Source organism: Tachysurus vachellii, chromosome 6 (assembly GCF_030014155.1).
Source record: "Tachysurus vachellii isolate PV-2020 chromosome 6, HZAU_Pvac_v1, whole genome shotgun sequence".
Taxonomy (NCBI): domain Eukaryota; kingdom Metazoa; phylum Chordata; class Actinopteri; order Siluriformes; family Bagridae; genus Tachysurus; species Tachysurus vachellii.
In genome coordinates, this window is record NC_083465.1 from 27,381,261 (window position 1) to 27,394,144 (window position 12,884).

Genomic DNA, 12,884 nt, shown 5'->3' on the forward strand with positions numbered 1-12,884 from the left:
TAGTATTTAAATATATCTAATATTAATCTTGAATTTTTGTATTATATTAAACTTTATAATAACCTTTTGTTCTTTGTTTATGTTCTGTAAAGATGCTTTGAGACAATGTCAATTGTAAAAAAAAAAAAAAAAAAAAACGCTACAGAAACGAATTCAAATTGAATTGAATTTAGAGACTCAGATTATAACCGAGAGATTATAGATTAAACTGATACTAATTAACAAATTAACGTGTTAAATTATAAAAACGGTAAAATGAGCTTCCGTAAATATCTGCTGAGGTTGTTTGAATGTTGGCATGGCAACCAGTAAAGACCGGAAGTTTTGTCAAACCAGTGCGCGTGCAAACTACAAAAGTCTGTTATAACGTGTTCCGGTTTTAGTTGTACGATATTTTTTGATCAACAAACAGGATCCCTAAAATGAAAACGTGTGTAAATTAAAAGCTTGGTATTAACGGAGTGTAACGGAAACTGGACGGATTCTGTGCGTCGAATAGAAACACGAGGGTCTATTGCTGGGAAGAGCTTTAGTGAGAGGGGAAGAAAAAGAAATATCTGCTCTTTTGCGCTTGGTAAGGCTTTCTTTCTTTAATTAATAAATACATATTTTCTATTTATAATAAATAATACATATATTGTCACTCTGCAAATGACACAAGTTGCTCAAAGGGTGCCTGAGTGTGTATACTGAGAAAAGTATAAACATTCAGTATATACTGAAAAAAGTTACACTGAAAAAAGGTATAAACATTCAGTATATACTGAAAAAGGTATGAACATTCAGTATATACTGAAAAAAGTTATGCTGAAAAAGGTGTAAACATTCAGTATATACTGAAAAAAGTTACACTGAAAAAAGGTATAAACATTCAGTATATACTGAAAAAGGTATGAACATTCAGTATATACTGAAAAAAAGGTATAAACATTCAGTATATACTGAAAAAGGTATGAACATTCAGTATATACTGAAAAAAGTTACACTGAAAAAAAGTATAAACATTCAGTATATACTGAAAAAAATTATGCTGAAAAAAGTATAAACATTCAGTATATACTGAAAAAAGGTATAAACATTCAGTATACTGAAAAAAGTGACGCTGAAAAAAGTATAAACATTCAGTATACACTGAAAAAAGTTATGCTGAAAAAAGGTATAAACATTCAGTATATACTGAAAAAAGTTATGCTGAAAAAGGTATAAACATTCAGTATATACTGTACCAGATTCAAAGATATGTGATATAGGTATACTGTGTAGTAAAAATATTGTGTTTATATAGAAACGCATTGAATATTGTGATATATATATATACACACACATGTATAACAAATGTATTTAAAATTCAAATTAATTTATTTGTATAGCGCCTTTTACAATTGACATTGTCTCAAAGCAGCTTTACAGAACATAAACCTAGAACAAAAGGTTATTATAAAGAATAATATAAAGATTAATATAAAACAAAAATTCAAAATTAATATTAGATATATTTAAATGTGTTTGCATTTATCCACAATGAGCAAGTCTGGGGTGACTCAGGTAACTGTGGGGAGTAAAAACTCCCTTGAATGCTAAAGGAAGAATCCTTGAGAGGAACCAGACTCAAAGTGAACCTCAACCTCATATGGGTGACACTGGACGTGTGATTATAAATATACATGATAAATGTTGTATTGATGAGGAGGTTGTTGTCCTCAAAGACCACATGGAGTTGGCAGCTTCTCTTAATATAGCAGAGTCCAGCTGGAGCTGGTAAATCTCTAGATGCCTCAGGATCCTCACAGAGTGCGGATCATCTCAGTGGAGGTTCAAAATTTTCATGACACAGAAGACAAAGAGCATATGACACTCCTAGTGAAACTGTTTAAGCATTATAAAAATGCTTATTAATAATTATAATAATAAAAGTATTATAATAATAAAAATCCACATCATCATATAATATAAGATAATTTTAAAATCTTTTTAAAAATGAGGGTTAAAGGGTTAGGAAATTAATGTTCCATTGGATAGTGTCTAACTAATTTGAAATGAATTTAAATTACAGCTGTCAAGACTATAAATGGGCAGAAATGTGATTGTGATAACCAGTTTTGTGATTGAGGCACCTATTGTAATTGCACTTATGACATCTTTCATTCATCTTCACTTTTGTCAAAATCAAATTTAACCATCTCCCACTAGAGTTATGGCACAATGAGCTTTTGCGTTTTACCTCAATGGACAATGTCTTTGGGACCTGTTAAAGAATAGTTCCAGGTTGACAGATATGACCACACTGTGCACACAAATTCATTCTTGATCGTGCCATGAAGGAAAAGTGACCATATCTCTGCAATGCATTTGTGTGCATATGCAATTCATAAATGTTAGTGCATGTGCTTACCATTAGGCCTGTGTTTCACACACCAAGTTTAGTGAAAGTTGGCCACTTTTGGGTTCTATACTGAATAACAGGTTTCAATAACAATGTGTCCATTTACTTACCTGGTAGCTCTGAGGTGCTTGGCTCTTTTATTGCTGCATGTAGCTATATCATTTTCATTATATTTAGACCATTTATTTATGACTGATAAATAAGACACATTAAATGTTAAATGATCTTCTGAAAAAGAACTTTACAAAATACCAACCAGCAATTATTCTGAATCCTTAATGTTTGAAGCAGGAAACACACTGACTATTTATTTGCTTATTTGGTTGTCTTTTGTTTATTAGACTAGTACTGTTGTAGATAGTAGTCATCATATTCATGCAATATTCAAAACATATGAAAAGGTCAAATAAAAACAGCTGCTTCTGAAACACGTTGTTGCCTAAAATATCTAAAAAAGTTTGTAATCCATTGCTGTGTAGCTTCAAAATTAAGATTGTTGGTTTTGTATAATGTTCTGCTGCAGAATGTTCTGCTACAGAATGATTTCATCGTCTGGTTCTAATGAAGCTAAACACCATCAAAGACAGATTCATTCCAAAAATTGCAAGGAGGGAATTCACTACTGCTCACTGTGTGGGAAAAGTTTCTCTCAAAATACACTACCATATTCACACAGGAGAAAAAACATGTTAGTGCACAGTGTGTGGGATGAGTTCCATGTATAAAAGTGCTTTTAAAACCCACCAGCAAGTTCACACAGGAGAGAAGCCGTATTGCTGCTCAGAATGTGAGAGGAGCTTTACAAGTGTGTGGAGCTTCAGAAAAAAAGGGCATTGGCACAGTAGAGAAGCCATATTGCTGCTCACAGTGTGGGAAAAAGTTTTGCACTGCAAGATAATCTCATAAAACTTTGGGCCGTCCACATAGGAGAGAAGCCGCATTATTGCGTACTGTGTGGGAAGAGTTTTGCTCGAAATACTACTCTGGAGAGATGTAATTTCACTGCTTGTAGTGTGGGAATTTAGAATTTTGGACATGATCTCAAATAGCATTAGTGAATTTAGACATAAGAAGCTACAGTATTTTACTGGGTTGGAAATGGAAGTTGGACTGATAGACTATGTTGGGAGATAGAAGTTTTTAACGTTGAATAACAATGACAATTTTGACAATACCGTATGTATAGAAAAGATTTGGAACAAAAAGAACTAAATTTTTTTTTCCTCATTCATTTGGATGAGACAACAAATGAAACAACAAACCTGGTTTGTCCACTTGGGTGATATTGATGATTACATCAGGCGAGGAAGCCATCCATCCATCCATCCATCCATCTTCTACCGCTTATCCGGGGCCGGGTCGCGGGGGCAGCAGTCTGAGCAGGGACACCCAGACTTCCCTCTCCCCAGACACTTCCTCCAGCTCCTCCGGGGGAATACCGAGGCGTTCCCAGGCCAGCCGAGAGACATAGTCCCTCCAGCGTGTCCTAGGTCTTCCCCGGGGCCTCCTCCCGGTTGGACATGCCCGGAACACCTCCCCAGGGAGGCGTCCAGGAGGCATCCGGAACAGATGCCCGAGCCACCTCAGCTGACTCCTCTCGATGTGGAGGAGCAGCGGCTCTACTCTGAGCTCCTCCCGAGTGACCGAGCTCCTCACCCTATCTCTAAGGGAGCGCCCAGCCACCCTGCGGAGGAAACTCATTTCGGCCGCCTGTATCCGGGATCTTGTCCTTTCGGTCATGACCCAAAGCTCATGACCATAGGTAAGGGTAGGAACGTAGATCGACTGGTAAATAGAGAGCTTCGCCTTGCGGCTCAGCTCTTTCTTCACCACAACAGACCGGTATATCGACCGCATCACTGCAGAAGATACACCGATCCGCCTGTCGATCTCCCGCTCCATCCTTCCCTCACTCGTGAACAAGACCCCAAGATACTTAAACTCCTCCACTTGAGGCAGGAGCTTTCCACCAACCCGAAGGGGACAAGCCACCCTTTTCCGGCTGAGAACCATGGCCTCGGACTTGGAGGTGCTGATTCTCATCCCTGCCGCTTCACACTCGGCTGCAAACCGTCCCAGTGCACGCTGAAGGTCCTGATTTGAAGAAGCCAACAGGACAACATCATCTGCAAAAAGCAGAGACGAAATCCCGTGGTCCGCAAACCGGACTCCCTCCGGCCCCTGACTGCGCCTAGAAATCCTGTCCATATAAATAATGAACAGGACCGGTGACAAAGGGCAGCCCTGCCGGAGTCCAACATGCACCGGGAACAAGTCTGACTTACTGCCGGCAATGCGAACCAAACTCCTGCTCCGGTCATATAGGGACCGAACAGCCCTTAGCAGAGGGCCCCGGACCCCATACTCCCAGAGCACCCAGAGGCGAGGAAGCCTCTGTACAAAAATGTAATTAAAATATACATGACACTGTGTTCTACTGTGGTATTGTGTAATGTTGGATAAGTTTATTACTCACTGTTTAAGACAGAATATGTGCTTTGGAAACGTATATTAGAGTCAATATTGTACCATTAAGATGCGGTGACCTGAGCATGGGTTTCTGTGTGTTCTTGAAAATCTTTAGCTATGTTTCCTCTGAGCATTTGAGAATTTGAAGGTGACGCAAGTTTTACTTCTGCACCCTGATTTCTTAAAAGTGTTTATACTGTCTGATAATGCTTCAGAAAGTGGCTTTGGGGTGGTGCTCTTCCAAATTCAGGATGGTCATGCTGTCACAAGGGCAGTCAGTTTTGCTTCAAAGTCACTCAACTAAGGTCAACCCAGTTATCTTGCATCTTTAATTGACCAGATGGTTCTAGACGTGTACCTGCCACACCCCAGACTCAGAAGATAATGTGGTAATTGTTGGCTAATGGCTGTGAAATGGCCTGTTGTTGGACTGTGTCTTTGTCCTCAGGAGAGGACTGTGTCTTTGTACTTAAAGGAGACCCCCTGACATTTTAGTTGAGGTTCTCACTGAGAAGACTGCTGTGAAATTACTGGGATTTAAGAAATAGATTGCTTTTACTTGATAAGTTTTCAAGTTTTCCTTCTTTAAGTAAATAAATTATTTTAAAAACTATATTTGCCTGATTCCATAAAATATATATATATATATATATATATATATATATATATATATATATATATATATATATATATATATATATATATTTATATGTATATATATATATATATATATATATATATATAGAAAGAAATTGTTGTTTTTTTATATTATTTAGGAAATGTCAAGTATGATATTACTTTTGAACGAATAGTCTTGATGCTAGCACGTTCGCCTCACACCTCCATGGTTGGGGGTTCGATTCCTGCCTCCGCCTTGTGTGTGTGGAGTTTGCATGTTCTCCCCGTGCCTCGGGGGTTTCCTCCGGGTACTCCGGTTTCCTCCCCCGGTCCAAAGACATGCATGGTAGGTTGATTGACATCTCTGGAAAATTGTCCGTAGTGTGTGATTGTGTGAGTGAATGAGAGTGTGTGTGTGCCCTGCGATGGGTTGGCACTCCATCCAGGGTGTATCCTGCCTTGACGCCCGATATCTTACACAGTATTGCTAAACGAACAAAGTTAGATTTGACTTGGTGAGCCACAAAATAACCAGAAACCATGCAACACAATAATAACCAGTAAGTACAAAGTAAGTAATGTAACCCATTATAATGCGTTTCTAGACATATTGAATGGCCAGTTAAAGGCTTCACATTCAGTGTCATGAGCTGATATCCACTTTTGATTGAGTTTTTTAATACTTAGAGGGCTAAAGGGTTTGGATTTTGTCTAAAGAACGTGAACTGCACACACTTTCAGCAAAACAATTTTGTTTCATAGGACATTCTATGAATTGTCTATGAAATTATTTTCATAATTTCTATGCTTTCAGTGTTCAATCATTTCGCAGGAACTTTTGAGGACCTTTGAGTGTTCATCACCAACAAGAAGGGTGTGTGTTACCCCATTGTTCAGTTTGTCAAAGTCTTCTTACAGTCAGCATAGTTGAGGTATTCACACACAAGACTGTGGTGAAATTACCTTGATTTAAAAAAAGATCATTGGTAAGATTTATTTCTTTTTTTAATGGTCATTTAAACTTTTTCTTTATTTACAATAATATAACTTAAATAACTGTTAAGGTAGACATAACTTTAAGGAAAAGTTGTTTTTATATTCCTTAGGGATTTATGTTTCAGACCCTGATAAGATAACAATCTATCCAGTCACTTTGCATATCTTTGATTGACCAGATGGTTCTAGACGTGTACCTGCCAAACCCCAGACTCAAAAGATAATGTGGTAATAGTTGGCTAATGGCTGTGAAATAGCCTGTTGTTGGACTGTGTCTTTGTCCTTATGTGTATTTAAGGAGATTTAAATGAATACAATATTCAAAATTGACTACAATTTATTGTGCACTAAATTGTGTCTCTACAATTAAAAACTATATTTGCCTGATTCCAATAAATAAATGAATAAATAAATAGATAAATAAATAGATGGGTTAAACTTAGAATAGTCTAAACATGCATAAACATTTTTTCTTTATTTACATTAATAGAAATTAAATAACTGTTTAAAAAGAAATAAATAGGAAATGTTTTTTATATTCTTTAAAAAAATGTCAAGTATGAAATTACTTTAGAATATTGTATTTACAAGAATAGACTTTATGCTAAAGGTAGATAGTCAGTTATTCAGGACTGGATGGTTTTCATTACTGGATGGTTTTGTCATTAGTGTTGCTAAAGAAACAAAGTTAAATTAAATTTGCTTGTTAAATGGCCAGAAACCATGAAACATGCAAATAAATAGACATAACCTTGAAACTCTTGTTGGCAGCTCTATTTTTGAGGGAGGTTTATATGTTTACCTGAACACTGATAGCATAAGTTTTGTCCTTGTTTATTTACTTGCCACTTTTCAGTTTCTGTGACTGATGAATAAAGCACAGGATACTTATTTAGCACCGAATAATCTAAGATGTTTTGTCTACTGTTCTGCTACAGAGTGAAACGTTATCATCTGGCTGTCTTCACACAATTAATCACCACAGAGGGATTTGTGCAGAATGGACAAGAACAGAATTCACTACTGCTCAGAGTGTGGAAAGAGTTTTTTAACTCCGAGTATACTTAAAATACACATGCGTGTTCACACAGGAGAGAAACCATATTGCTGTTCACAATGTGGATGGAGTTTTAAAGTTCTAAGTAACTTAAAGAGACATCAGCGCATTCACACTGGAGAGAAGCCATATCAGTGCTTAGAGTGTGGGACAAGTTTTACAGGATCAAGGTTTTTGAAAGACCACCAGCGCATTCACACTGGAGAGAAGCCCTATAGCTGCTCACAATGCGGAAAAAGTTTTACACATTCAAGTTCTTTGAAAAGGCACCAGCGCATTCACACTGGAGAGAAGCCCTATAGCTGCTCACACTGCGGAATGAGTTTTACAGATTCAAGTTCTTTGAAAAACCACCAGCGCATTCACACTGGAGAGAAGCCCTATAGCTGCTCATACTGCGGAAAGAGTTTTACAAATTTAAGTTCTTTGAAATATCACCAGCGCATTCACACTGGAGAGAAGCCTTATACTTGCTCACACTGTGGAAAGAGTTTTACACAGTTAAGTCATTTGAAAAATCACCAGCGCATTCACACTGGAGAGAAGCCCTATTTCTGCTCACACTGCGGAAAGAGTTTTACACAGACAATTTTTTTGAAAAAGCACCTGCGCATTCACACTGGAGAGAAGCCTTATGGCTGCTCACACTGTGGAAAGAGTTTTACATGTTCAAGTTCTTTGAAAAACCACCTTCGCATTCACACTGGAGAGAAGCCCTATAGCTGCTCACACTGTGGAAAGAGTTTTACATGTTCAAGTTCTTTGAAAAACCACCTTCGCATTCACACTGGAGAGAAGCCCTATAGCTGCTCACACTGCGGAATGAGTTTTACACTTTCACGTTCTTTGAAAAACCACCTGCACATTCACACTGGAGAGAAGCCCTATAGCTGCTCACACTGCGGAAAGAGTTTTATACAGTCAAATTCTTTGAAAAACCACCAGCGCATTCACACTGGAGTGAAACCGTTTCACTGCTCACACTGTGGAAAGAGTTTTGCAAGATCAGATCATTTGGAAAAACACCTGCTCATTCACACTGGAGAGAAGCCCTATAGCTGCTCACACTGTGGAAAGAGTTTTACACAGTCTAGTTCTTTGAAAAGGCACCTGCTTATTCACACAGGATGAAGCTATATGAATGCTCACTATGTGGGAAGAGCTTTGCAATTTCAACTTATTTGAAAACGCACCAGCTTATTCCCAATGGAGAAAGATATATTGCTGATGACAATATGAAAATTGTTGTAGAGATTTAACTAAGAACATTTAAAGGAAACAAAGAAAATTGTTAAAAGGCATCAGCAGATTTATACAAAAGTTCCCCATGCAAAACATAATGGTGAATAATACAGAAACTGTCAAGAAAGCTTTCAGTTCATGTGTATGTTATTGTAACATAATGAATATATAGGAAGGATACAGTTTACATTAAAATGTTTTCCAAACCTGAGGTATAGTGGAGTGCTTAAGCATCTTTTCAGCCTGAGCCTCAGCCTAGAGAGAGCCTCTGCTTTGAAAAGCATCATGTTTGGTTCCAGTACCAGTTCCATGTTTGGTTTGCTGGGATGCCCCAGCAAACTAAATAACTATAGACCACTGGCACTTAAATCACACATAATAAAGGCACATAATGTCCCAGAAGGCAGTTAGTTAGGGGTGCTCCCCAAGGAACTGTTCTGTCTCCTGTTGTAGGAATAGGTAAGAATTGAGTTGTAGGATTCATGAATTCCCTCGACCCAAAGCTAAAACTCAACCCAAACACATTTTAGGAGACATTCCTGCCCAAAAGCAAAGTGAACAAGAACAAATGTTAAAGGTAAAAAGGAAGAGGCATAGAGAAGCTAAATGGGATAGGAAAGAGGAACAAAAGCAACGATATTTGCTAAAAAACTTCTGAAAGTAGAAAACTTAATTACAGAAATGAAACAATTCAATATGAATTTAATACAATTGCAATTCCAATTGCAATAAATGCTACTGCAAGATTGCAGAGGATCAGACGCTGTACCTAGACAGCTGGAAGAAGATTTCAACTGACTAAGAAGATTTATGCAATAAGTTTTATTTATCAGAAGTTCAAGAGAGTTCTGATTGCCTTTATTTACATTTATATGTACAGTGATGCCTCGAGATACGAGTTTAATTCGTTCCGTGACCTTGCTCGTATCTCAAATTGCTCGTATCTCAAATCCTGTTTAAATTAATTGAAATCCCATTAATCCGTTCCAGCTTGCAAAATTCCACTCCAGTTGTTTTGTTTGTTTTGAATATGAAAAATGTACAGTACCTGTATATATAAATGTCAAATATTGTATAAAAACATGCAGTAATAAAAGAGAATGTTAAAAAAATAAACTGGTTTTACTTTTACGGAAGATGCGCACGGAGGTTGAGGGAGGATTAAACAGGCGGAGGAGGAGGAATTTTGTCTCGTATGTACACTTTCGCTTTCGTTCACTTACTCGCTAATGTACACTCTTAATGCTACCTTACACTTAAATGGAACTTAACTAAACTTCACTAAAATTAATTAACTTAAATCAAGCATCGTGTTAGTTCTGGCAGGCCACGTCGTCAAGCGTGCATCAGCTGTTAATCAGCTGTCCACACCAATCCGGTTACGACATCCATATTACCCGACAATTTAAATTCCAATTCATAGAGCCGCCCTAGAGCTTCGCTGCTGCCGCGATCTAAACTCCCTCCTCCAACCCTGACTCCACCATGCTGGAACCTGTGTTCCTTGTACCAGTTTACGTCATAAATCTCCACATATTTTTCTCTCTCTCTCTAATTATTTAATTATTTATTTATCCATTCATTAATTTATTACTGGGGCACGGTGGCTTAGTGGTTAGCACGTTCGCCTCACACCTCCAGGGTTGGGGGTTTGATTCCCGCCTCCGCCTTGTGTGTGTGGAGTTTGCATGTTTTCCCTGTGCCTCGGGGGTTTCCTCCGGGTACTCCGGTTTCCTCCCCCGGTCCAAAGACATGCATGGTAGGTTGATTGGCATCTCTGGAAAATTGTCCGTAGTGTGTGATTGCGTGAGTGAATGAGAGTGTGTGTGTGCCCTGCGATGGGTTGGCACTCCGTCCAGGGTGTATCCTGCCTTGATGCCCAATGACGCCTGAGATAGGCACAGGCTCCCCATGACCCGAAGTAGGTCGGATAAGCGGTAGAAAATTAATGAATGAATGAATAATTTATTACTTTCCAAAAAACGCGTAAGCGAGCATATCTAATACTATGCCTGATTAGAGGTTCTGTCATACGGGGGTCTATTCTATTTTCTAGTCGCTGCTCCCCGCGCTCTGACCACACATGCGCACGGACGGGCGCGTGGATTTTTGTCCAGAACAGAACCATACCGCCAACACTAACTGTATGCATATCATCTAATAAATTCTCTTTTGACAAAGTGGTCCTGACAGAACTGAAATTCTCTTAACTTAAATTAATTGCTACAATTTCTGTTTTCTTTACATTAATTTTGCTTAATTTTCTTCATCGCTTTTTTCTTCACTTGTTTTTGCCTTTTTTGTCACTCTTTCCTCACTAACATCTGCCGGTCGTTTTAATAAAAACTTGTCCGGTCAGCATATCGGATGCGGTGTAGTCGCACAAGTTCAATTTTTTTAACGGATTTAACGCTCAAAACGGATCCGAAAATTACGGATCCGCAGATGGTCAGCACCTCACACAACGCCTTTGCGACTCTCCATAGGAAATGAATGACTTCCGTTTTATCGGCCGTCGTTTGTCGTGTGCAGCGGAAAGGCGGCTTTAACCGAGTGAGACGCGGGAAGCTGAGGCGGGGGAAACGAGCACACGTGGTTGTTGGGGATCTTTGTTTCGGCGGCGGCGGCTCGGATGCTCGTATCTCAAAAATTTGCTCGTATATCAAGACAAAAATTTGGTCGAATCACAGCTCGTATCTCAAAAAATTTGTATGTCAAAGCACTTGTATCTCGAGGCATCACTGTATCCTTTTTTCTGTAATTGAAATATATATTTTAAATGTTGAATGGGGCTAGAAGAAAATAGAACAAGCTGGTCCATATAGCTACAGGATGTTGTAAGCCTGGCTGATGTAAATCTCTGATGTGCGAGATATGACGCATTGCATAGGCACTGCAGGGGCACATGTGTTGCATGAACAAGGGAGGTTTAAGTAAGTTAACCACAAAATGATGTAACCAAATGATTTCCTAATAGACACGGGGGCCTATCACTCTTTTACAAGAGCCTGTGCACTGTCCTGGACAGTGGCAGGCAAATGCAAGGCAAGTGCCAGGCAAATGCAAGGGAAGTGCAGGTCGGATGCTCCACAAGTGCCCATCCCTAAAAAGAGTATATAAAGATTGTTGTATTGAATGACGGGTGTGCATTCTACTATAGGCAAGCTTATGCTTATTTACTGCACTGTAAAAAATGATTTGTTGACACAACTTGACTTAGTCAAGTCATCTTGTTGCATTGACTCACTTAAGTTTAACATACATGAGGTGTTAAGTTCACTCAACTTTTATTCATTTGTTGAAATTATTGATCCAACCTACTGAATCAATTAATGAGCATTTAAAAGCTTTAGTTAAGTCAACTAAAAAACCTATTGGTAAAACACAATTTTTCATGTTTCCACAACAATAGATCTAGTCTAATTGACATAAAATAGTCATTTTTCCTCAACATAACTGAGTTTACTGGACTTCATTGGTTTGACAAGTAGTTCTGGATATCTAACCAGATTTTTTTATGAAATCAACACAACTGCAAAATTCAAACTCAGAATTTATTTTTTTAAACAGATACATTGCATCCAAAAACACAGACATGAAGAATTCTCTTGCAAAGATATAAAAACACTAGACAAGAAAAACCTTCACATATACACAGCTCACACAAACAGGCGCAAACTTCTGTATGCACAGACCCATCTTAGAGCCAAAATAGTGCTCTAAGATGGCACTTAGATCTTTATATACTCTATAACAATCTTTACCTATAACTTAAATAATCTTTTACTATAACAATCTTTATATACTCTTTTTACGGATGGGCACTTAGATGCTTTTGAAAGAATGAAAACTTTTTTTTTCAAATTTGCACATTTACACTTGTATACTTTTATTGTAAATAAATTGACAATGATGTGTGAAACAACAGTTGTTTGTTAACTTTTTGTTCACCAAAATAAGATTTAATAGTGGATGTAACACGCTCATGCTACTTAATTCAGGGGTGTCTAATCCTGCTCCTGGAGAGAAAAAATGTATTGTAGAGTTTTACTCCAACCTGGTTCAACACACCTGCCTGTGAACTTTGTGTAATAAACCGATCATATCAGTTTTTATGTT

General features: G+C 38.0%; 1 pseudogene; it reads left to right on the forward strand.

Moving 5' to 3' along the window:
* The window catches only part of LOC132847678 (zinc finger protein 850-like), a 43,801-nt pseudogene extending 31,220 nt beyond the window's left edge, over nt 1-12,581 (forward strand).
* Nucleotides 12,582-12,884: the final 303 nt, after the last annotated feature.